Below are 24,154 nucleotides of genomic sequence, written 5' to 3' on the forward strand. Positions count from 1 at the left end.
GGTTGGCCTCATTTAGAATATGCTGCAAGTATATGGGATCCTCAAGAAGTTGGATTAATTGCCGCATTGGATCGCGTGCAGCATAGAGGGGCTAGATTTGTAAAACGTTGTTATGATAAACTTAGTTGCGTATCCAAATCATTAGAGTAGCTAGGCGGTGAATCACTCACGGAACGAAGTTTGAATTTCAGATTAAATCTCTTGCATTAATTGGAATGAAGTCTCTTTAGCAGTGATGTTGAAAATGTATCATTACCCCCATCATATTACAACAGGAGGCATCATGTCAATAAAATGAGAGAGATAAGTGTAGAGCAGATAGATTCAGACGTCATTTTTCTACGCACGATAAGTGATCAGAATAGTTTCCGACCGCGTTAGGGTCATATTCGGGTCATAGTTGATCTTGTGCGTGTTTCCCCCCGTCACACAGCGGTGGCTTTCAGGGTGCTAAAATAACTAACTAAATAACTAAATCAATAAAGAAAAACCGTGAAACGCAGACAATAAATCACTGACGAAATACTGGAGCTAATGGGAGAGAGAAGAATGTACAAAAATACAAGGATTGAGGACAGATACGTGTGAAACAGAGGGTTGAGACATGCAAGAGCGAAAACGAGAGAAGAGTGGGAGAAAAATGAATGAGGACTCTCTGAGAAGAAGTGCAGCGTGACCTTGTTCAGGGAAAAGTTGAGGAAACTCCAACATAGATGTAAGAAATCAATTCAATGGACGTAGAACAAAAGTCAATGAAATATGCCTAAATAGAACTTTTTAAATTAAGATCTGAATCCAAATTACCTGCAAAAAATTAAATTCTGACACAGCTATGCAACCTAATATGTGACATGTATATGAGAGGAGAAAGACCGAAGGACTTAAAAGAAGAATACAATCGTCCCAAAGCCAAATGTGGGGAGAAAAGGGGAGAAAAATCGTAAAACCTCTGGTAAGGAAAAGCAGCTGAAGAATGGAGAAGAAAGCAGCTGAAGAATGGAGAAGAAAGCGGAATGATATTGGAGTGATCTGCAAGGAAGCAATTTTTATTAAAGAGTTAGTTAGTTATACACCTGTATATGTGTCATTACGAGAGACACTTAAGGAGAGCAATAAGAAGAGGGAAATTGATTGGATATACAAGGGGGTAGCCAAAAATATCAGGAATGTTGTTATAGATTATTTAGTTCTCAATATATTTACATTAAATTTTGTTCGCCTTCAAAGTATTCTCCATTGACCACAATGCACTTCTCCAAGCGATGCTTCCATTGCTTGAAACATTTCTGGAATTCATTTATCGGGATGTCCTTTAGGCCTTCTAGCGTTTTTTGTTTTACCTCCTCCACAGTGTCAAAACGCTTTCCTTTCATATCCCTTTTGAGTCTGGGGAACAAAAAGAAGTCACAAGGAGCTAAATCCGGTGAGTAGGGGGGTGGGCAATCGATGTCATGCCGTTTTTTGTCAAAAACTGCGTCACGGAGAGGGCGGTATGAGCCGGCGAGTGAGATGGCGTGGGACAAATTTTGCTGCAACCCTTTTCATATGCAAATCTTCAGATAGAACCCTCTGAATTGAACTCCATGACACTCCAGACATCTCACCGAGTTGGTCAATGGATCTGCTACGGTCTTCACGAATGGTTGCGTGATCAATGGATCTGCGTGAATCTGCGACGGTATTGCTTTTGTCGACGCTTTAGTCTGTTCTTGATGTTGAAGGGCGGCATGAACTAGTTTGGTCTTCAATTGACATTTCACCATTTTTACAACGTGTAAACCACTCGTAGACTCTGGTTTTGCTTAGGGAAGCTTCCCCATACTTGAGCATTCCAATAATTTCCGCGTATGATTTCCCCAGCAGGAAGCAACATTTCACTGCAGCGCGTTGCTCTTGATGATATCCCATCACGTTTTTCGCCGAAATGAAAAAAGCTGTTTCACTAAAACAGCCCTCACGGACGGACTGATCCAGTCACAGCGACGGCGCTGCGCATACTGATGCAGGTGGCGTGAGCCTGACGTACGACCGGCCGAACAAAGGCTTCCCCCACTCTCGCTCCCCACTATATCCCAATTTCCGTTACTTTTGGGTCCCCCCTCGTATTTTGAGGCGTGATAACTAATGAAAACCACATTTGAAGGAAAATGAAAGATTTACAAAAGTTGAAGACACGCCGGTAAAAGTGTATCGCGCTAAAAGGGAGTTGTTAAAAAAATTAAAAAAATTGCTCAAAATAATTTGTTTTTCTATCTTCTCCATGGGGTTTATCGAACGACTCAAGTACCTCAAGAGACAGGACGGCGACAATTCACTTGCCTCCACCAAGAAAAAACACAAACTGATATCAGACCCTACCGTAAGTCCCTCTTCATTTTGCATACAACTACACTTGTATACAAACTCACACTCCCACACACACACAGGGTCTTCCCCTGGGAGAAGCTGTATCGTAATATTTGGATGAGGCTGGTGCGCGGTATATCCACCTTGGGAGGGCGGGGGAAGAGGAGAGCGACTGGGGGTGGGGCGTTATCCTCCGCAGATCGTGTGGGGACGTAATTGAGTGGCGTTGAACCAATGGAGGTAGGATGGGGGGGGGAAGTAGGTGCTTAGGAATGGGAGCAGAACCGAGGGGATGATCTCGCTGAGGAAACACAAATAAATGAGCCAGAAGGATAAATGGAATTCGAAAAGACATTTTTATTTTCAGCACAAAATGAGGAGGACAGGGTTATAGGAAAGCTGATTGCTGCATTCGCTTCAACGTTTATCATGGTAGCGTGTCCATACAATATACTATATACCTATAGGATCGGAGATCTCGAGGAGAAAAAAAATGCTTATGTGTATCACCAGAAACAAATTTGAGATAGTCGTATCAAGAGTACGTAGAACATATTGGTACGAAAAACTACTCAGAGGAACACCAAGAGAAATATTTAGCGCAGAAAAGAAAATGCGTAATAAATGGGATATAAAAGGCTCTAATGAAATTAGAGACAGCTTTGGAATTGATAGAGAAATTGTAGCAACCACTCCTCTAATTTACAAATAATGAAAATCATAACCGGGTATTCAACTCCAGATAACTTCACTAAATAAATGTTGTCTAAAACTAATAAATAATTTGATGAATCCATGCTGATTTCTGGGAATTACCGTCGCGTAGTTTAGTTGGTTGACAATCAACTAAACTACGCGACGGTAATTCCCGGAAATCAGCATGGATTCATCAGATAGACGGCGCGGAAGCCTAAGGATTAATAAATAATTCATCAAATATCTGCCATGCTTTGAAATAAGAAAACTGATATTATTCTCAGATTGCTAGCAAAATACCTACACTTAGCGCATCAATTAAAATATATATTAGAATAAAACGAACAAGATTGATTTACTTAAAAAGTTCATTTGAAAACCATGAGAATGCTATCGCCTTCCATACACTTGAAAAACGATAACTCTAATGCGCAGTAGAGTTGACTTTGATTCTTTTCCTTAAGAAAAGTTCATTTAGCAGTATTTGAATAACGAACTTAAAAAGGGTACAACACTGGTTGAAATTCCCGAGGACCCCCAGGAAGATTATATAATAATAAAAGCAATCATAACTCAAATAGCTAAAGAAAATATGTAGACCCTGGGAAATCTTCGTGGAAAAACATTCACTGTAGCGAGCGACATTCCAGCATCCCGCCTTGTGAGTTTTCGCTTAACTACGGTGATTCTTATCTCATGCATACACCCTTACCATATTTTACCCGAGAGGAATAAAAAATCACAAGAATCGTTTTCAAAGGCATAACACTCGAAGGTGGCAGTTGGCCGGATAACATTCGAGGAATAGTGAGCAAATAGGGAAATGTGATGGAGTGATGATTTGCCCTTCGTTTCCTGGTCCTCGAGAATCAAGGACCGCGTTTGTTTCCGAAGGCTTCTTAGAAAGCTCGTTCCCCACGCCGCCGCCTATGTCACAACCCCTAATACCCTCCCGTACCACAACACGGAGTCGACGAAATTTCGCATGGATAAATCATTCAACTTCTTCCTCAACCTTGTCACCTCCAGCTGACACGCAAAATTCTGTAGTATGAGACATATAGCGGAAAGGGTATTTTTTGTATTTTTTTAGAACCTATTGAGCCACCGCTAGGTTATGTGGCAGGGGGTGAATGCACAACAGACTAAATTTGACCCGAATATTTTTATCCCTACCGCGCTCAGACAATGTTATTCTGATCCCTTATCGACCGTGGAAAAATGACATCTGAATCTATCTGATCTACACTTGATCTCTCTAATTTTAATGATATGATCTCTCCTACCGTTGTACGATGGGGATAATAATACATTTTCAACATCACTGCTAAAGAGGCGTCCTAATTTAGGCAGAATATTTAATCTGTAATTCAACTTTCGCTCCGTGAGTTATTCCAATCCTCTAATAATTTGGATTGCTACTAAGTTTATCATAAAAAACGTTTTACAAATCCAGCTCCTCAACGCTGCACGCGGGTTAGTAAGCTGTGCAATGCATGAAAGGGAATTCGGGTCATAGTTTTATACTTCAACATTGTAGATGAAAGTAGTGAACACAAAAAATTGAGTTAGGGAAATCTCCGGCTAGGGACTTGAGGCTTGTTTTTTTTCTAGGCGAGGAAGTGGCTCATGGACAAGCGGAGGAGTTAATGGAACGTGAACTGTGGACATCCCCACAGCTAACTTCGAGCAACTCTATCAATATCTGGAGGTGCCAGGATATTGTAATTTAAAATGACATCGAAGGAATACACGAAATTATCTATTCTTAAATGTGTTCGTGATTGGCAAAGTCAGACGAATGCAGTCTGCGCTTCTCACTAATACTCTGATGCTTCTTCATTTACCGGAGCTGGGGTTGATTTTTTAAATTTATCCTGATGACTGTCACTCATTGGCGCTTTTAACTTATATCATTGATGTGAGAACGCTCGATAATTGTGAGCGTCGTGTGGACCTCCCCATTTAAATCGCGAAGAAGATTCTGGATGATGGCGGGCTGCTTTCCCACGACATGGACTTCGTTTCAAAGAATGGGGATCAAAATTAAACGTTAATATTAAATATATATTAATGACATATTAGAGAACAGATATTGGAAAGTGTAGTCCAAAGGGATACATAAAGTAACTCTGAACAATCCAAGCACCTCTTCCCTGGAACTAATCTTTGGGAGTACACACTATACGGATGAGCCTACTCACCTCAAAGAAGCGTACTACGAGGGTCATCCGGAAAGTAGTACCCGTTCGTGCCGCATGAAGTGCTGACGACGCGAGTAGCCGCTGGACGAGGTCAGATAGCTTCAGTGGCTTGTCTGCCTTCTCTGAGCCAAGTTGCGTGACGCTAGCATTGCCTGTGTTGTTTCTGTGATTGTTTACAATGTTTAAAAAAATTGAGAACGCCGCCAGTTGTGAAGTGAGGGCAGTGATTAAATTCCTCAATGCAAGAAACGTTCGCCCATGTGATATTCATCGCCAATTAAAGGAGGTGTATGGAGACAATGTAATGGACGAGTCGTCTGTTCGGCGGTGGTGTCGCAACTTCAACATGGGGAGGGGGAACACACACGACGATGAGCGTTCGGAGAGACCGTCTGTCATTACAGACCAACTGGTGAGCTCAGTTGACGAATTCGTGAGGAACGATCGGCGCGTCACAATTGATGACATCTGTGAGCATTTTCCCAATGTTTCTCGAACAATTGTTCATGAAATTGTTAAACACCATCTGCATTATGCAAAAATTTGTGCAAGATGGGTCCCTCGCGTATCTCAATGAGCTGGCGGCGAAGGACTATGCAGCAGGAATACAGAAACTTGTCACACGTTATGACAAATGCCTTAATTTGCTTGGAGATTATGTTGAGAAGTAGTTTAAAGTATCCTCTTTCAAATAAAATTTTTTATGTTTGTTAATATTTACTTTTGTGTCTTTATTTCACGAACGGGTACTACTTTCCGGATGACCCTCGTATAAAAAGGTTTCTACCAAAGTTTCATTATACCAGTGAAAATACAATATGGTGTTGTAATTATTTTTCATTTATATGGTACTTTTGCATGAATGCAACCAACAAGACGAGGTTAAATTAAGAAATACGGATGAAGTATTAGAGTGTTAACCTTAACCACGAACTTCTCACGGAGCGTAAACATTGGAATATCTGCGGGTGCTCTATTGTGAGAGGTTGCATTTATAAAAATAAGAAGAGGATGATATTTTGCATTGCTGAGTTCACTGTTGTAATATGAGGCAAATATTTTTGATACTTTGGAGAAAATGTTACTATTTGAATCACATAATGTTCAAGGAATAACAACTAAACTCGTCAACATTTTGCAAGATGACAATCCTACAGCCAATATTGATTTTTTGTGGAACTCTACACCAAGATTTTGGCCCACTTGGTGACCGTCAACAGGAGTGACAGTTTGACACCTGTGAAAACAACAATGAAGAAGGACTGCCGGGGACTTGACCACGGGCAGTCCTTCGTCTTTCCCGGTGTCAAACTCCCACTCCTGTTGATGGTTCACCTATTTAACCTAAATATCGGTTTATCGGATTTTCATCTAACAAACTCACAGTAAGTGAATTCAAACTTCGAGAGATGCCGCCACAGTAGCTTTTAGCGGAGTCATTCGCTAATGCGCATTATAATGTAACATTGTCAAAGTGTAAACATCAATCGCCCCGGTCAATGCAAGTGATTTTTACTCTTCAATTCTTACATTGTCCAAGCCAATAGTTCACATCCTCTTCGTTTTGTAAACATTAAAAAAATTAACGTTTCGGGGTTACCTTAAAACAAGTACTACAAGTCTTTCAAATACTAAAATCTTATATAAATTCCATTTTTTAATGGGAACCAAATCGACACATCAGCACCACGCCCTGGTGTTTCGCCAGCGGCGCTTTCAGCGCCCGCCGGCTCTAGGCGCTCATAGCCCCAGCTGCAGGGAGCCTTTTTAGGCGGAATGCGGCGTGGCTCCTCCTTGTGGGAAACACAAAAGCTACATCTGCGATCCTGACTTCATATTATAAATGATAGTGTTCTGACACACGCCCCCATGGTGGCCCTTTGAGTCAAACTCAGTTGAATATGTGGAAACAATCTCCTCAGTGCCGAAACTGAACTTTAACGAGGATCTGTTAACTGTCGCCTATTCTTTTTTATTAATGAGTTCAAGCGGGGAATGGGTTATACCGGAAGGACTTTCGAATGATAAAGAATCGACTGGTTAAGCCATTCGAAGGCTTTCAGTGATTGCATAACGCATCAGAGAATCAGTATGAGAGATATTATAGAAAGGAAAAATGATAAATGAAGCACGAAGATGCAATTAATTAGAGCATTAGTGGAACGGCTCACAAATTAGATTTGAAATTTAGACAGAAAGGAGCAGAGTAGTTTTTGATACCTTAATATCCCACAAACCACCACTAGGGTGTGCGGTACGGGGTGAATACACACCAGACTAATTTTGACCCGAAATACTTTTCCCCCATAGCGCGGTTGGGTAACGTTATTCTGATCTATTATCGTTCAGAGTAGGAATAACGGAGGTCCGATAATACTTCCCTGGGGAACAAACCTAAGCAGGTCATAATCTGGTGTGGAGAGACGACTGAATGCGAAACGTGGCCTTTGAGAAGAGAGGATGGAATTGAAATATGTGGAGGCGGATGCGGAGAGTAAGCCCAACAATGACGAGGATACATAAAGAATGGGGCAAGGGGGAGAGTTTTCGATTGATAATTGAATATGGATAAAAAGCAGTTAAAAGTGGAAATTACGAAGAAGTGGGGCGTTGAAGACAAAAGAAATTTGGCCGAGCTGAAGCCATTGTATGAGGCAAGAAAGTGTAAGTAAGATGACGGGTGAAAAATTGCAATGTATAAGTCGTTTGTCCAGTCCAGCACTATTTTTGAAGTGCTCGATGGTATAAAAGAGTTTTCAAGGTTGATCCAAAACCTACTAATCGAGAGGTCATCATAGACGATAAATAGTATTATCACTTATATTATAAAGACTTTAATTCACATTATTTATTACTAGATTATAAATCAGTATATACAGTATATACTGTATGTAGGTGGTTGATTTCATGATTTGCCGCTTTTTGGACATCGCCGGCGTTCTCCTCCGGTGGCAAAAAGAAACAAAATAGCCGCGTCGAGCGCTCCCACCACGTGCTTCCGCGTGTGGAACCGGTTGGTCGTTCTTACGTCACCTTTAAATAACTCGAATTTTAGGAAAATTCTTGAATAGATTTTTGATGGAACAAGCTCGTTTCTTGGCTCTAGGTGAGCGTTGAGGCTCGTCTCATCCGACCCACGGCCTTGGACCACACAGAGATGCTATAATGATGAATAGAGTGGATGGGATTTTGAAGGAGTTATCAAATTCCAGAATGGCGGCAGTCCATTCTACAGAGAAAAAACATTTGCTACGTCCGGTGAAAGATTTCCTCAAATGTAGACATTCGTTTTTTTTTGAGAAAAAATGATCGACTGCCTAATTTTATTTATTTTCCTGATAACATTAACGGTATGTTAACACATGCACTTGCAACATTTATGGATTTTAGGAAATGTTCCCATGGAAAATCTCAATACAGCGAGGAATTTTTTGCAGCGACAATTTTCCAACGAATTGCTAAGCTGTATACATTCCTCAATTGTAATAGTTTTATCCTTATTAAATCATCAAAAGAGAGAAAATTTTTATTTTTGCTAAAATATACGCTTACAGATAGACGGTGTCAGGTAGTACACAAATCATTAGCATCCGAATCAACTTTTCTTTCTGAAGTAACAATCTGAAACATCTAAACAACAAACTTAATCAAAAAATAAATCAACAACAAATTCTATTTGATAAAAAATCTAAGAACTTTCTATACATTAAAGAAAATAAAAGTAAGTAATACAATATCTGGGAACAAGTAAACACCTATCTCTATCACAAAACAATCCTATCTCATTAGCAATAGATTCTCAATCAACAATGAGTCAAAAGTAAGGCATTATATACTAAGATAATTTCAGCTATTACTTCCTAAGCAACCCGCACAGTCCAACATTATGCCCTGTCCACAATCAAGCACCGCCAAACGTCACACGCACCGCCCAAGTACTTACGCAGTCCCCATCGCGTATAGTTTAATATCGCATAGAGTTTTTGCACCGTTTACTACCCAATATTTGCCCAGCGCCTGCCTTGCACCTATTCCTTAAATTCCTAGCATTGCATGGGGAGGGCTTAAGAAAAACTCTCCAAGTTCCATTCTTCCAAACTTCCATTCGACAATACTAAAGTTTAAAAATGAAAAATCTTTGAATTGTTTTTTGTGTTCATATTTTCAATTTGAAACTGTGGTAGCTATTTTACTTTGAATTTGGTTTTTCTATTCTCTTCCTAAAATACTCCCACGCTTCGCCATTTATGCCTATTCTATGATTCGCACTAAACCTACTCCATTTTCTTCTACTCGGCACACCCTTCGGTGCTAGCATTTCAGTAAATTCTTTATTATATCCGTTACGCTGTTCTTGGATTTTCGCCTAGCACACACATTTTTTCTAACTATTCAATATGTCCTACCTCATACGGATCCCATTATTGGGAAGAGTATTCCTTGATAGATGAGGGGGGGGGGGCAGGATCTTATAACTTCTTTTTTTCGTGGCTACGGTTCTTCCTTTCACAATTTTCTGTGCCCGATGAAGTATATTTGAACGCACCACCCCAGTTCCCTAGCTAGGCAAACGCATAATTATTTACAATTAGGGCTACTTGGGATTCTATCTCCAAAGATAGGTTACTGATATACTCCAGTGAGTTCTTTTTATTAGAACAGGTCATGAGCAGGCTCTTCCTTTTGTAAATGCCCATGGTATTTCATGACCGAGTCGGAAAGGCAATCGATGACAAATTGGTGTGTCAGACTGTGTTTTATTTTCTATTTGTGTCTGTGAATATAATTTTCGTAAGTCTTACTTCGGAATTTAAACAATTCTTTGAATAGTTTACTTTAATTAGAAAAAAATAATTAGTCTAAATGGAAAATTTATCCGGAATAAAATTGTTATCCATCGTTTTACCCTCAATTACGATGACTCCATTTTTTAACATGTTCGAAAGGTCAGCGATCACCGAATCAACTTCCTTTCCCTCAGCTACTCGCATTAAGTCACCGACGTACTGAGATAATCGTAAAAGTTGCGTCTTGCACGAGCGTTAAGTTCTAAATCCATGTTGGTTTTTGAATAGCCAACAACTCTGGTCCACCAATCCAGGATGTTGTGCCCGCATTTAGTGATCCTTCTTTTTCCAATATTTGGCAGATCACTGATTTAATGCTTACCCATCTTGAATCCTTCGCCATCATTTTGTCTCCCTCCTTAAAAATAGAGAAAGCATTTGCTATTTTTACAATATCTAGGCAAGGCATGGTCATTTAAAGTTACATTGAATAAATGACGTGGGTGCGGAGCTATTGCGGTATCGCCTAGTTTTAGAATACTACAGGACTACTATACTACCACTATACCACGTACTATATATATATATATATATATATATATATATATATATAGACTATACGTATTATTATTACTATGAACCTGTACATCAATCGATACATTCTCTGGCCCCACTGACCTATATAACTAATTTTTCTTCTTATTTATCATAAAACACGAGTCCACTGCCAAAATGCAGTTCGCCAAACTACGTCTTCTTTGTACTAAAACCGGGAAATTTTAAAAACGTTAAATTTCTGCTCCAAAGAACGAACACTTTTGCATATCTTTGGCATTGAAGTTAAAACAATCTGTAAATTCTATGGCGACATACCTCCATTTGAAAGTCTTTACGAACGAGCAGGACAAAGATAAGTCTCGAAAGCAAGTGTCCAACATCTGTAGGCCCAATGCTTCAGATGGCCGCTTATCAGCTGACCATGGTTGCTGACAAGTGAACCTTACTCATGTTTCCTGGTTAAGCACTCGCTCAGTAGTAAAATTCAGCTCTGATCTCGAAAATAAAAAAAAACTGCATTTTATTTTAATGGTTCGTGTACATATGTTCCGAGAAATACCCCCCCCCCCTCTTTCCCTTCTCTCTTTCTGTCTCTCCCTGCGTCTCGGGACATTTCTCGAGCCACTTCCTCGTCCCCGATCCAACAGGTTTACAATGGCTCTCTAGAAGGGAAGATAGATCGACGCGCACACGTTTCGACATCGGGATCGATCCGCATAAAAAAACTGAAAAGCAGGAAAACTAGATTATCAATAGGCCTACTTGTTCTCAATGCCCAGAAATGGAACACGGAGAAAGGCACCCCCCCCCATCTGTCTCTCTCTCTCTATCACTCTCTCTCGTCATTGGCGTCGGTGTTTTTTTATGTACCGATGGCCTTGGACGCGGCAAAAGTTCCATTTAAAAGGGGTTGAAGGACGCGATTTACGATACAGAGCCTCTCCAATGGCTTCGGCACTTGACACGAACGACATTTTTCTTCATTCATGGCCGCCGCGCTCTTATTCATTCGATCCACAAGCGTCAGAATAAATGCAACTACCGAGGACGGATTTATAGCAAAATGGAGAAATGAGCATCGCTATATCGGGATATTTTTGTTGCAGGAAGTTGGATGTGGGAATCACGGTCATAACGCAACGACAGCATTGACGAATAGGTGCACCCGACAACGAATGCTCTCGATAAGGTGTCATCGTTTTAAGTATTCAACTGAACTAGTCCACGGAGTTGATGAGCGCTTGAAAACTCAGCGGAGAGTAGATTTCAAATTGAGATGAATTCTGAAAGAATTAATATATTAGATTTACATTTGATGCACCATTCTTCTTTGGTTGTTCTGCGGCGTACCAGGTTCACTCATGATTGACCCCTCCATGCCTTCCTGTCATGAGTCATTCTTTTCATTTCTTCGTACCTTACCCCAATTTTAACCATGTCCAACGTCATATTCCTCCTCTTCCTCCCTCGTCCTTTCTTTCCCTCCATAATTATTTCCTTAAACATAGTCTTCAACGCGCACTCCTTACTCATACAACAATGCCCAAACCAATTGGCATTCCTTTCCTAGATTATATTTACCTGTTGACTCTCTTCTCCTATCCTTAGTAGCACCTCCTCATCGTTATTCACTCTATCCTCCCCAACAAATTCTTTTCATCCTCCTCCAACAGCGCTAGTAACTTTCGGGTGCTAAACCTCTATGAAAATCTGTTGTGTCCGTGCTTACAAAAATGTTTACGTCCATATTGGAAGCTTTAAAAAATAGAGTGAGTCCTTGAAATACGAATAAATGGTAATTCTCTCGTGAGTCTTCGATGTGTTCGCAAAATCTATATTACAGCTGTCAGATTCTTCTTAATTTGTGAAACGAAAATCCACACTTTTTAATTAAAACATAAAAAATCATGACAACGAATATTTTGTGAACTTGTTCAAAGTGTCTCGTTTAGGAGTTTTTTAGAGCTTCCAAATCACGCCAAAAACGATATCCTCCCAGTGAGCCAAGAAAAATAGCAATAACATACAATAAAGTATGCAAGTTTTGCATTCGAGAAGGGCTAGGTGAATTAATGGGTGCACCCTGGGCTAATTATCTAAAAAATGGTTTTGATAACGACATCGTTTGCATTTGATGAGATCCCTCATCTTTTGCTGGAGATATTTCATTTTACACCTGACGGTTCTACTCTTGATCTCTCTAATTTGCTTTTCATAATCTTTGCAAGCGTGGTCCATCGGTTTTACCAATGCATTTTGAAAATCATCACAAAAGAGACCTAATTCCGATTTATAAAAGTGATTAAATCTGCAAGTTAATTTTCTCTCCGAGAGTGGTTTCCAATCTAGAGCTTCTAACAACTTTGGTTCGCACTTAGATTTATCACATCGACTTTCACTTATCTAGTTCTTCTTCGTTTCACACACTCTAATTCAGCAATCAGACCAACTTCCAGATGATCTTACATATTAACAGCATAATTTCAGCATTTCAACTGTGGTGAGATAAAAATGCCCTCTGCCCGCTCGTCAAATTTCCTCACTGTTTTTCACATAAATCAGAGCTTCTGCTTGGCTGTCAGCATATTCCCCACATTTCCTTATTTCCTCAAAAAGGTCGAAGTATTGTTACACGCTATTGGCACCGCCCGCCCACTGCTCCTCCATTTCATCTTTCAAGGGAAGTACCCAGGTTGCCCTTCAATTATTGCGTTTCACTTCCTGGATGTCCTCTTGCGTGCCAACAATTTTCTTTTAATGATGGCAAAAATCTTGTTGTTAAACAATTTAAGCTCGATTACATACAGGACAGGACGATTACGTAAATAAACAAATGAATGCTATACATATAGCCTCCCAGGGCTGCCTAAACCTTTTTTGAATAACATTTAAGACAACCATTTACTTTCCTTGATCAAAAACATGTTTTTAGGAAAGCTGCTCCTGATCTACGACAGTAGTACAACAAATATTTTAATAAAGCGGAGGTAAAGAAAGCAATAGGCGGAGGCTTTACCGTAACAACAGTTTCAAATATCGATATGATTCAATCTAAAAAAGTATCCGGCTTCTCCTATTATGGTGCTTACTCAATATCACAAAACACATATATGTACAAATACACGATGAAGTAATTGACTGCATTATTTAATGTTTATCGTTAAGTAAATATATTTGTATACTTGGGTTCGACTTTGTTTTGAATGCACATTATCATATATAAGGGATCTGTCGGGGATGGTATTCATCTCCCTTATTTTATTATCCTCGAGGTCGAATCTACCGATATAATTCGGGGCCATTAGAATTTCTTCAGTGTCGTAGAAAACGCAGATGCTAAAAGTTTTGCCTGTTCATTCTGTGGATCAATGGCCTCCCAATATGATTCCTCCAACACAACCGTCACCAGTAGTCTCTTCTGGTTGATATTTCTCACAAATCCTGGATTAAAATTTTCTCACTTGAATCCTAAATACGTGGCGCATATTCCAAATGTTATCTGACTAAATCGAAGTAACACCTCTCGCGGCTAATTTTTCCTTACATTTTCCTACAATCCGCATAATGAAACTTCTTTAAGATTGACCCGCATGTTCTTCTGATTTGTGCGCCCCAGAAAAGGCTTGATGCCAGGGTATTACTCGAGTATTTCACCTGTTCTGAATGGCCCACTTCGACTCCATCTATTTTATAATTATTCTCTTGTTTTTTTATTCCAAAATTTGGTGCCATATTTTCTCCAATATTTAGTCCTAACTCCCATTTCTCACCCCACTCAGATATCTCGTATACATAAATAGCACTAGAGGGTCGCTTGAAATCACCGAGGGTTCTAATTCCTCTGTGAAAGCTATTTTGTCTACGATCAATCTAAGGTCGCTTCTAACGTGGGAACTAAGATCCATAATGCATATCGGAAATATTAGGAGTCCCATAAAAATTCCCCGAGGCACTCCTCAAGTTACGTCTGCCCCTGATGAACTCAATCCGTGGTCACTTTCTCATTAATACCATAATATCTTATTTTTTGTGTAAATTTCTCGTGACAGACCTTGCCGAAGGCTTTCTTGAAATCCAAAAACACGGTAGCCACTTGTGTATTCCCTTGCCCCCATTTCGGGATATGATGAATGAAAAACTTCAATAGTGTTTCGCATGATCAGCTTTTCTTAAATCCGTGCTGGTTGCGGCAACGCAGTTTACTTTTGCCGAAAGAAGCTATATAGATACTTGCTAGAGTATGTTCTTTTAAGTTTTTGAAGGATATCGATTTTAAACATCAGTCATTGCCTCTGCCCATATCTTACGCTACATGTCGTCTCGAGGGTGCGCGGTAGGGTGAATTAGATCACTGGAAACTTTGGTAGTTTGAGATTTTTTAAAGTTGGCTGACATTTCATTTTTGACTAGTTCTAATTCCAGAACAAGATGTTTCCTGCATTTATCACGTCTTCAGCGGTGAAACTGAGTTTTGAAGCTACTGCCCCGTCCGCAAATGAGCAAAAGTTTCCAGTTCTAATCGGAGCTCAAAATTTAGCTTCAAAATTGCATTTGAAGTATTTCCAAATAGGGGAGACATACTTTCGCAGTTCATCCAAAAGATATTATTGTGTCCGTGAATACCTGAATTTTACTCAGGTTCCCTATTGCTCAGGAACAAATGTTGTCTATATACTGTATGATCAGTTTGGTAGTCACATTCCCTTCCATTCTCATCGTGGCTTTGCCAACCAATTTATTGCGGTGCTAAAATTATTCAGTCCCTCTGCGACACCAATAAGCGAGTATTCACGACTTGGAGAGCTTTTCCCTGCATCCTGAATTATTTCAAAATTACCCCTTTCCGAGCAGGATCCGAGGAATTAATCTCTATTAATTTCTTTCATTCAGCTCCCCATATGTTCTTAATATGATACCCTATGTTCGGTCCGAGGCTGCTTTATCTCCCGCGCATTTTATCCTTGAAGAAAATTAATTACGATTAGTGAATACTCAGTTTCTATGCTCATCTTTTGGCGTATTGGAGGACAAAGGCATAAATTATCTGAATGCGAACTTTAGCTTAACTCCCGATGCGATTAGTCATTACCCAGGTTTTTAAAAATAAGACGACGGACGGACGCCACCCGGCAAGGCTTCAAAAATGTTGGTTTACGGGTGTCACATACATACTTGAAAAAACATGACGGGATAAGAGAGTAACCCGTGTCCCGCGGATCGAGGCTTTCAGGGGAGAATAGGGGGCGTTTATGGTTTACTCCCGTATCAATTATTTTTGCAGCTGCCAGCCATGAATCAACACAAAGGTCATTAAAGTTGCAATTTCTTCACAAACAAACATGTATTCGATCATAGCTGAAAACTAGTACAGTTGAAAAGCAGTACAGTTGAACAAAGATAAGGAATAATTTTAGTGACCGCACATAAAAAATCCACTTTGTTTTTGCATGTATTCCCGTTCATGAACACCGAAAATAACGGAACACCTTCAACCTCATTTTTCACCGAATATCAGCTGTCGTAGACGAGGCTTTTTATGGCATTGTGTGTGTTTCGCGGTGGCGACACGCTCTGACGGCGGGCTCTGATATCCCCTGCCTGTTCTCCTGATTACACGAAAACAAACAGGAAAATTATGAAAATAAATGTTTTTCTAACCTTTACAAATGGTAAAACATTCTAATTGAACGTTTTCTGTGATCACTAATCCATTCTGACTGAAAGTGAACTAAATTCATTTTCCTATCGGCATGCGTTCTCGAGCTTCAAAAAAAGGCAAATCACATAGCGACTTCACGAGGGGCGTTAGTTAACTGCTTACATTCAAATATGGAGTGAACCAAAAGGTCAATGCGTGAGAAACATGTTTCTGACAGCGAATCACGTCAAGAAATGGATGAATAAAAATGGAATTAGTCGCTCAATAATCCACGGTAGTAAATGTTCCGTTAAGACGTTTACTGAAGACTACAGAGTCTAAGAAATTGGAGGTACTAACTAATGACTAACTACCAATTGATCAAATCAGTGGAGTTCGCGGTTCAGAGGACATGTGTATGAGGGCGAGGATACGCATTTGGGCGTCTGTGAAGGAAAAGGCGAACACGGGATTAGAAGGAAACAAGCAAGGAATCTCTCGAGCCAGTTGACAAGATTTCACTCGGTCACCCATACGCTATCATTGCTTTCGGCTTGTAAGATGAGAAATGACGTTAAGACCTGCCTTATAACTGCAGGCAGAGTGGCATAAAGGACACAAATTCAGATCAGGCAATAAAAAACGGACAATAGTTAAATTTCGCAAAAATACGAAGCAGTACGTGAATGAAAGAGATTGAGGATGCGAAACATCGCTAAATATTAATGTATAGAGCCCAGAGGACACAAAAAAATGTTTAATTTTCAAGAGTACTTAGAAAAATGAATACTAATTAATGCCAAATGACAGGACATTGCCAACTTGTGAAAAAGCGTTTTGTAATTTGACCCACTCCTCTTTCCCTCTCTCTGTTAGTCATCAGGTCCCTCATTAGTTCTGTTTTTAAGTCCCAATATCTTAAAAAAGTTAGGCAAATAAAATTGAACGAAAATATCGCCATTGGCACGCGACTCTCACGCCAGGCAATATCCTTTGACTCGTCCCCCCCCCCCTCCCGCACTTCGCTTCTCTCAAAAGCCCTACGCCCCCCCCCCCTTCACCCCCTGACCGGAGGGAACGCGAGCGAAAGTGAAAGCGGGACTGGGGGCGCGTTCCCCCCCCCCCCCCTAACCGGCACTCCCCTCCCTATCCTGAAAATCCCGTCACTCCCTTCTCACCCCATCCTTGCATTTCCATCCAACGCGTTGGCTACAGGGACCAAAGCATGTTGAGGACCGACTACGGATGTGCGGTATGAATCAATTTACATCTGTATTGATAATTTTCATTCGCTAATCACTTGAGAGCTATTGCATCAAATGACTCCCGATTATCAAAAATTTCAATATTTTGGTTTAAATATTACACATAATTGGCAATCGAATGTTGAAGACTGCGATAGAGAGGTGAATTTTAGGCAAACGAAGAAGGGGCAGGAATAGGAGAGGGATGTTGGTCGGAATGAATGGAGGTAGGAAGTATACATAGATGAAGAGGGGCTTGTTTTAGAGTATAATTTTTGGTTGTGTTTTGTTTGGGAAGACAAGAGAAATATTTAGTTGTAAGTAGTTGTTTTATGGGAGGCGACCGACAGCTGAGGTCATTTACGCCATTAGGAATGGATGGGAAAGGAGGGAGGGTGGAGAGAAAACCGACGTCGGCATTAATGTACTCTTGTCAAAAGGCGCCAAGGGGTCTGCAGTTTAAGGTTCCATCCCACTGACGTCGCACTCACTCAAAGTGCTTTCCACAAAGCACATCAAGTAGGGATCGAAATATCACTGAAATATATTTTAATTTCTCCAGGATTTGAACCGAGGCCCTCTCGGTGGGAAGCCTGTACGTTAGACGTCGTACCATCCCGATCCCCCATTTGGTTATTGTATCCATCCAAAAACCTACCTTAACCGGTAGATGCCTATGATAATTAGACCTGATACGCAAGCCTTTCGATTTTTTTAATGAGTACACCTACGCTTTCATAGAGGACTACAGTCTTTCCGGGCTTTTCCTTGGAATTAAAATCGATTTTTCTTGGCAAATACTAATTGAACTAAAGATTTAGAAAAATATTTACGGTCTATTACTACTGGCATTTGATTCGATACATATGATTGACAATCATATCGATACTATTGAACTAAAATACCACATTATTATACGGGCTTGCATCGATAATTTCAGGTGCGTACACAATTATATGATAATACAAACACAATTTTTAGAACGGTAGTCAATTATATTTGTACAGCTAATTCTACCTCTTTAGAACCCAGAGAGAAGTGGAACCAACACTACAGGATTTGTATAAAAAGTTTTTCTTTTTTTTCTTGTCGCTTTTGGTCGGCCGTCAAGACCTTCGGGACGAGTTTATCGCAAATATATCGCATCGCCAAATTTTCAGTGATGATGGTGCACTGATATCTTATCTATGCCAATACAATCTGCGATCATAAGCACACGTAACCGACGGTCTGAATTCAGCACTTCACTCACAATTGCACGTAGTCGTCAGTTCTTAAAGTCGACGGCCGTCCAGTGCGGGATCATCCTCCAAACTCTCTCGGCCATCTTTGAAGAGCTTGTGCCACTTAAAAACTGCCCTGCTTAAAATCATGCCCAACGTCTCGGTACCCGATTTCCCCAGTCCAACACAAAATTTGATGGCGTACCACTGTTCAATCTTTCGCTGAATTTAGCGCCTGCACAAAGTCAGTCGACAGGGGTCCACCAAAAACACGATTTAGCCTGAATGAACGCCCGCAGGCGATTGGCGATTGAAGCATTTTCAAGGTCAGACCCCTTATTTTTTCATTCTTAAAAAAAGGAACATCATGACTGCGTTTGCAGGGAGTGGGAGTCAACTGGTTCGACGATGTCTCTCATAAACTAAACCCGAAGAGAAAATAATTTTTCAACTCCTTGCAATGGAAAGCAGTATGAAGTGCATATGTGGTAGACACCAATGGCCTTCCAATTACGGCGAAAATACCACGAAATGTGAAATTAATTCCTTGCCTCAAATATTAGTGCATTTTAGGCGATACACCTAATATTGAGCTTAAAGGGCTTTGCATAACGAGATACCTTACCCAAAACGTTGACGAATAGCTGAAGAATTGTTACATTTTGTTCAAGACTATTTTATCACGTGACATGCTCCTTTCTTATGACCGCGATTATGCAATGTTATGATAAAAATACGTTATTGTTTGAAACTCCGAATCAGTGGTGTTGGCATATTCCAGAAGTATTTATAATTTAATAAATCCTTTTTGGCTTACTTTAACTACATTTATAGCAATAACAGATCTGATCATCTCAGGCCAATGAGGGACTTGGAGGGGGGGGGGGGTGGCTTTATAAATTAGAAAAATGAGATCATTCAGTATATCTTGCACAGCTTTGGATGGCGGATTTCAAGTACACTACACGGCATTAAGAGAAGAGAAATTACGTACTAGGCTTTGTAAAATGGCTTAATATATGTAGAGGTATGATTTCAGCATTTTGCCTAGACGGTGGGAGCACGCCTAGCTGGGCATTACGCTGAGGCTTCACCATCCCTAATCACTGGGTCTGGGATGCATTTTTTCGTACATCCTCAGTTTGCATGCATGGCTTTGCTTTTGCCTCAGTTGGCATGACACTAGCATATTTTTGACGGAAAACAATAAAATTGTAGGTGGGAAAATTGTCTCACCAAACGCCTTCTCTAAATGACGCCTCCCGCTTCACTGATGCATTGAATCAATCGTGTATTGAAGCAAAAGGCGTGTAGGCAGCGCAAAAGTGTATTAAAATATCCAGATACCGCCTGACAGAGTTCCGAGCTCATCCAAAAACTGTCTTCCATCGGAAGAATAAGTTCAAATTACCCGTGTCGATGGAAAATCGAATTCAATGATTGAATAATTTCATCAATTGACGAATATATACTCTCGCTGCCGATCGTTGAGTGCACATACATGGAGGAGAAAAGAAAAGTGATCATGAATATTTTCAGGTATTAAAGAAAACATAATATTAGTCATACCATGCCAAAGTGATATGAATTTGATTTAACCCTATACCAGGAGTAGCGGAATGTGATCATCGTTGAATAACGAATCAACATCGGGTCCCTCTTCATCTCTGAGTACTTTCTTCATCCCGTCCAACATCCCTATCCTGTTCCTTCCCTTTCCACGTTTGCCTAACATTCTCCCCTCAATTACAGTCTTCAACACCCCACTGCCGGTCAATATCCCCTTCACCCTATTTTCCTGCCTCCATAGGATTTCAACCACCAAACCCCTCTCTTCGCCCACCATACCAAGTACTTCCTCATTTGTTTTCTTCCCGGTCCATTTCACCTTCTCCATTCTTCTCCACACCCACATTTCGAAAGCCTCCAGTCTACGTCTATCCTCCTGCTTCAATGGGAGCAAGTTTCCGCGCCGTAGGGTATATATATATTTTTTAAAGGTAATCTACCAGTTAAAGTAGGTTTGTGGATGGACACAACTACCAAACAAACATTTTATTACTCCTAACAAAACACAAAATCCATCATATATATATATATATATATATATATATATATATACCTATTTATATAGAAACAGATATAAGGAAAAGGGATAGGAACACACACATAAAGGATGAACACAGGAGAGGTGGGGAAGGTGGAATCAAGCAGATCACGAGAGTAAAAATACATTTCCGGGACTGGGATCCCGGTCTAGGAAATATATTTTTACTCTCGTGATCTGCTTGATTCCACTTTCCCCACCTCTCCTGTGTTCGTCCTTTATGTGTGTGTTCCTATCCCTTTTCCTTATATCTGTTTCTATATAAATGAGTATTTGTTCGCCGTTTGGCGGGATTTCGTGTTTGAATGTGTGTATATATATATATAGATATATATATATATATATATATATATATATATATATATTATAAATGTATATATATATGTATATGTATATATATATATATATATATATATATATATGTGTGTGTGTGTAATATATGTATATATTACTTTACGGTTTTATTATATACAATATTAGAGTTCAAAATTTAAAATCTGGAAATGTACAACGATGTTGGGAAAATATTTCTGAAAGTAATTCATATTTAAGTACATAAATTAGCAGAGGTTACAAAAAAGATAGCAACTATAATTGGAAAAATACGGATGAAATAACTTATTTTCATTCAAGAATAGAATGTGGCGCCAGCGTTAATGCTGTACCTCCTTTGACTAGGCCTATATTAGAGTCCTTTGAAATCCCTCTCCCACGTTTCCCCTTCAAGGCCCACTTCTATTCAAGTAAATTTCAGAGTGGAAATGTGCACCACATCACAATCGGAGGGCTCTTGCCTTGGGATTATGTGCGAGAGAGAGAGAAATAAAAGGTAAGGATGGAAAGGGTCTCGCATTCCCTGGCGCGTCACGCGGTCACGAAAATGCCCATTGCTTAGGCGAGAACTCACTTTGGGTGCAACTTTTACTCTCTTCGAACTCACGCGGATGGAAGCTATTCACGAGGCTCCCATCGGAGAAGGGGGTGGGGGTGGCAAGGTGGAGCAAGGAGATCAGTGGGACGAAGACCCTCAGTTCTGGACGAAGCACTCATTATTCAGGTGGCTCGCCATCCGTATTTATCCTCTTAAGCTGTATAAAGAAAAAGAAAACACGAAGGAAGGCCACCCGGTTCGTTTCAAACTCTTTGGAAATAACCAGGAGCTTTATTCTGCTTTAGGAAAAACGTATGATGAGATGCGGTCGAAGCCAGGAGATCGAGTGCAAGATTATAAGTAATATATATAACGCACGATAAAACTAACACTGAAGGAATAATTATAACTCCTAATTATATTGATGTGTGGTAACATAGAAAAAATGGATAGCGAAAAGTTTGTTAAGAAGAAGGCAAGGAAAGTCGAAAAAGTTGTTATAAGGTGCCCTTTTCTACCTACATGTATACTCGTAATTCACAAATATAACAGTACAGAAGCAAAGACTGTTATATTGAGAACTCCTCCATAAGCAATTACCTATTTCTCTTTTAGGTTGCTAGATAAAATTACCAAGTCTCTTACCTTTACACCCAGTCATTTATACATGTATGTATAACTACATATACATGCATGGTGCAGTTAAACTTTTAAAAAAATTTAGACCATTTCCAGTTCGAGTGTGACTAAATATTTGCAGCATAGAGGGAGAGTCCTTAAATGTATGTGGTAGAGAAACTGAAAAAGCGATTGCTCATGTTTATTTTGTTTATGCTTGTTTTTATGAAAATAATGTCAATTTTATTCCTGCTTCATTTCAGGGGAAGCTAAAACAAAATGATTCCAGTTATGAACGAAGAAAACGACACAGTTGGATTGTATGGCTTACAAATTGATTTTCTATCTCTATAATATATCGGGTTAACGTCTACATATTTCTTCATAAGTCAATTTTTAGTCTAAAGCTCATTTTTTCATACGATACAAGTGACAGGCCTTATTGCAGCATCACAGAAAATATTTTTGTTTCAACTTTTTTCTCAATTTCACTCAAACATTTACAGATTTTTTATCCATTCTCCGGCATTTCAAGGAATAAAATTTTTCCCAGCCTTTTCGACTTCTGCGGATTATGAAAATCGTCCGCGTTAGATATCGCTACACATTAAAATGAGATCCCTAGACGGAATTCTGATGGAAAATCGTTGGTTGGCCTTGTAGCCTAAGACAGACACCGTTTAGACTCAAATGTAACCGCAAAGCACATGGAGTTATTGATGTCAAACATACAAGAACGAGATTAGCCATTTCCTCAGAATAGTAGCAATTGAGCAAGAAACCGAATCACCTGTAATTTTTTAGTTTAAGTTAGGAGGCTACTCCATGGTGAGCCGATTACTGCGCTCTTTCCCGAACTCATGCCTACTCTGAATGCACGATTTTGACCTTATCATAGTACCATCTTTTGTATTTATGCAGAATTATGAACATTAAGTTTCCTTAATTGGTACATTAACTTCAAAAAAATATATATTTGTTTCAACGATACGCATTAAAAGTCTTCATGTTTGCCCGCGTACCATCTAAATATGGCTGTGATATTAGTCAAAAGATCGAACTAACTAACACCCCCGATAGAGATTTACTGAAGCATATCCTTGGAAACCAGAAATAAAACATTTGAAGTGAATTGGACCGTGGTTTACATAAGCTTGCTATCACCAACCTGCTTTTATCTTAGCACCTAGGACTGATAAACGATCGGGGAAAATCATACATTGATGTAATGACAAAGCTAAAAATAAACTTACCATGCAACTTCACTGTATATTAAATCTACTGCAATGTTTAACAAGAAGATTAATACTTCTCTTATCACTTGGCCTCGCTTTTCTCAGTCGTTCCGAAGTCGCGCACTGAAAAGTAATGGCAGCAGCACTCGAACAATAAGTAGTCGCGGCGCGGTTGCGGGGGCAGCGAGTGTAACGGTCTGACTTCAAAAACAGAGGTCAATTGCTCTAAGTCAAGGGTAATAATATTTACATAATTCATTAATAAAATTCTTCTAATACCGTGGAATGCTCTAATACTACCTTGATCAAAAATTTCCCGGAATTTATTCAGAAAATTAAAAATACAAGTTTATTCATCTAAATCTATATTGTCCCCTTCAAAGTAATCCCCATCGACTGCAACACACTTATGCCAGCGCTTGATCCAATCCTCGAAACATTTTTTATATTCGGTTTTCGGTATGTCCATCAGTGCTTCCTGCGATTTTTCCATTACTTCCTCTCGGCTGCTAAAACGCGTTCCCCGTAATGGTTTTTTAACTCGATTGAACAGAAAGAAGTCACAGGGAGCCAAATCAGGTGAATTCGGTGGCTGTTGGATGGTATTTGTTGCATTTTTCGTCAAAA

This window comes from Hetaerina americana, unplaced genomic scaffold, assembly GCF_022747635.1.
Source record: "Hetaerina americana unplaced genomic scaffold, ioHetAmer1.1.p SCAF_2, whole genome shotgun sequence".
NCBI lineage: Eukaryota > Metazoa > Arthropoda > Insecta > Odonata > Calopterygidae > Hetaerina > Hetaerina americana.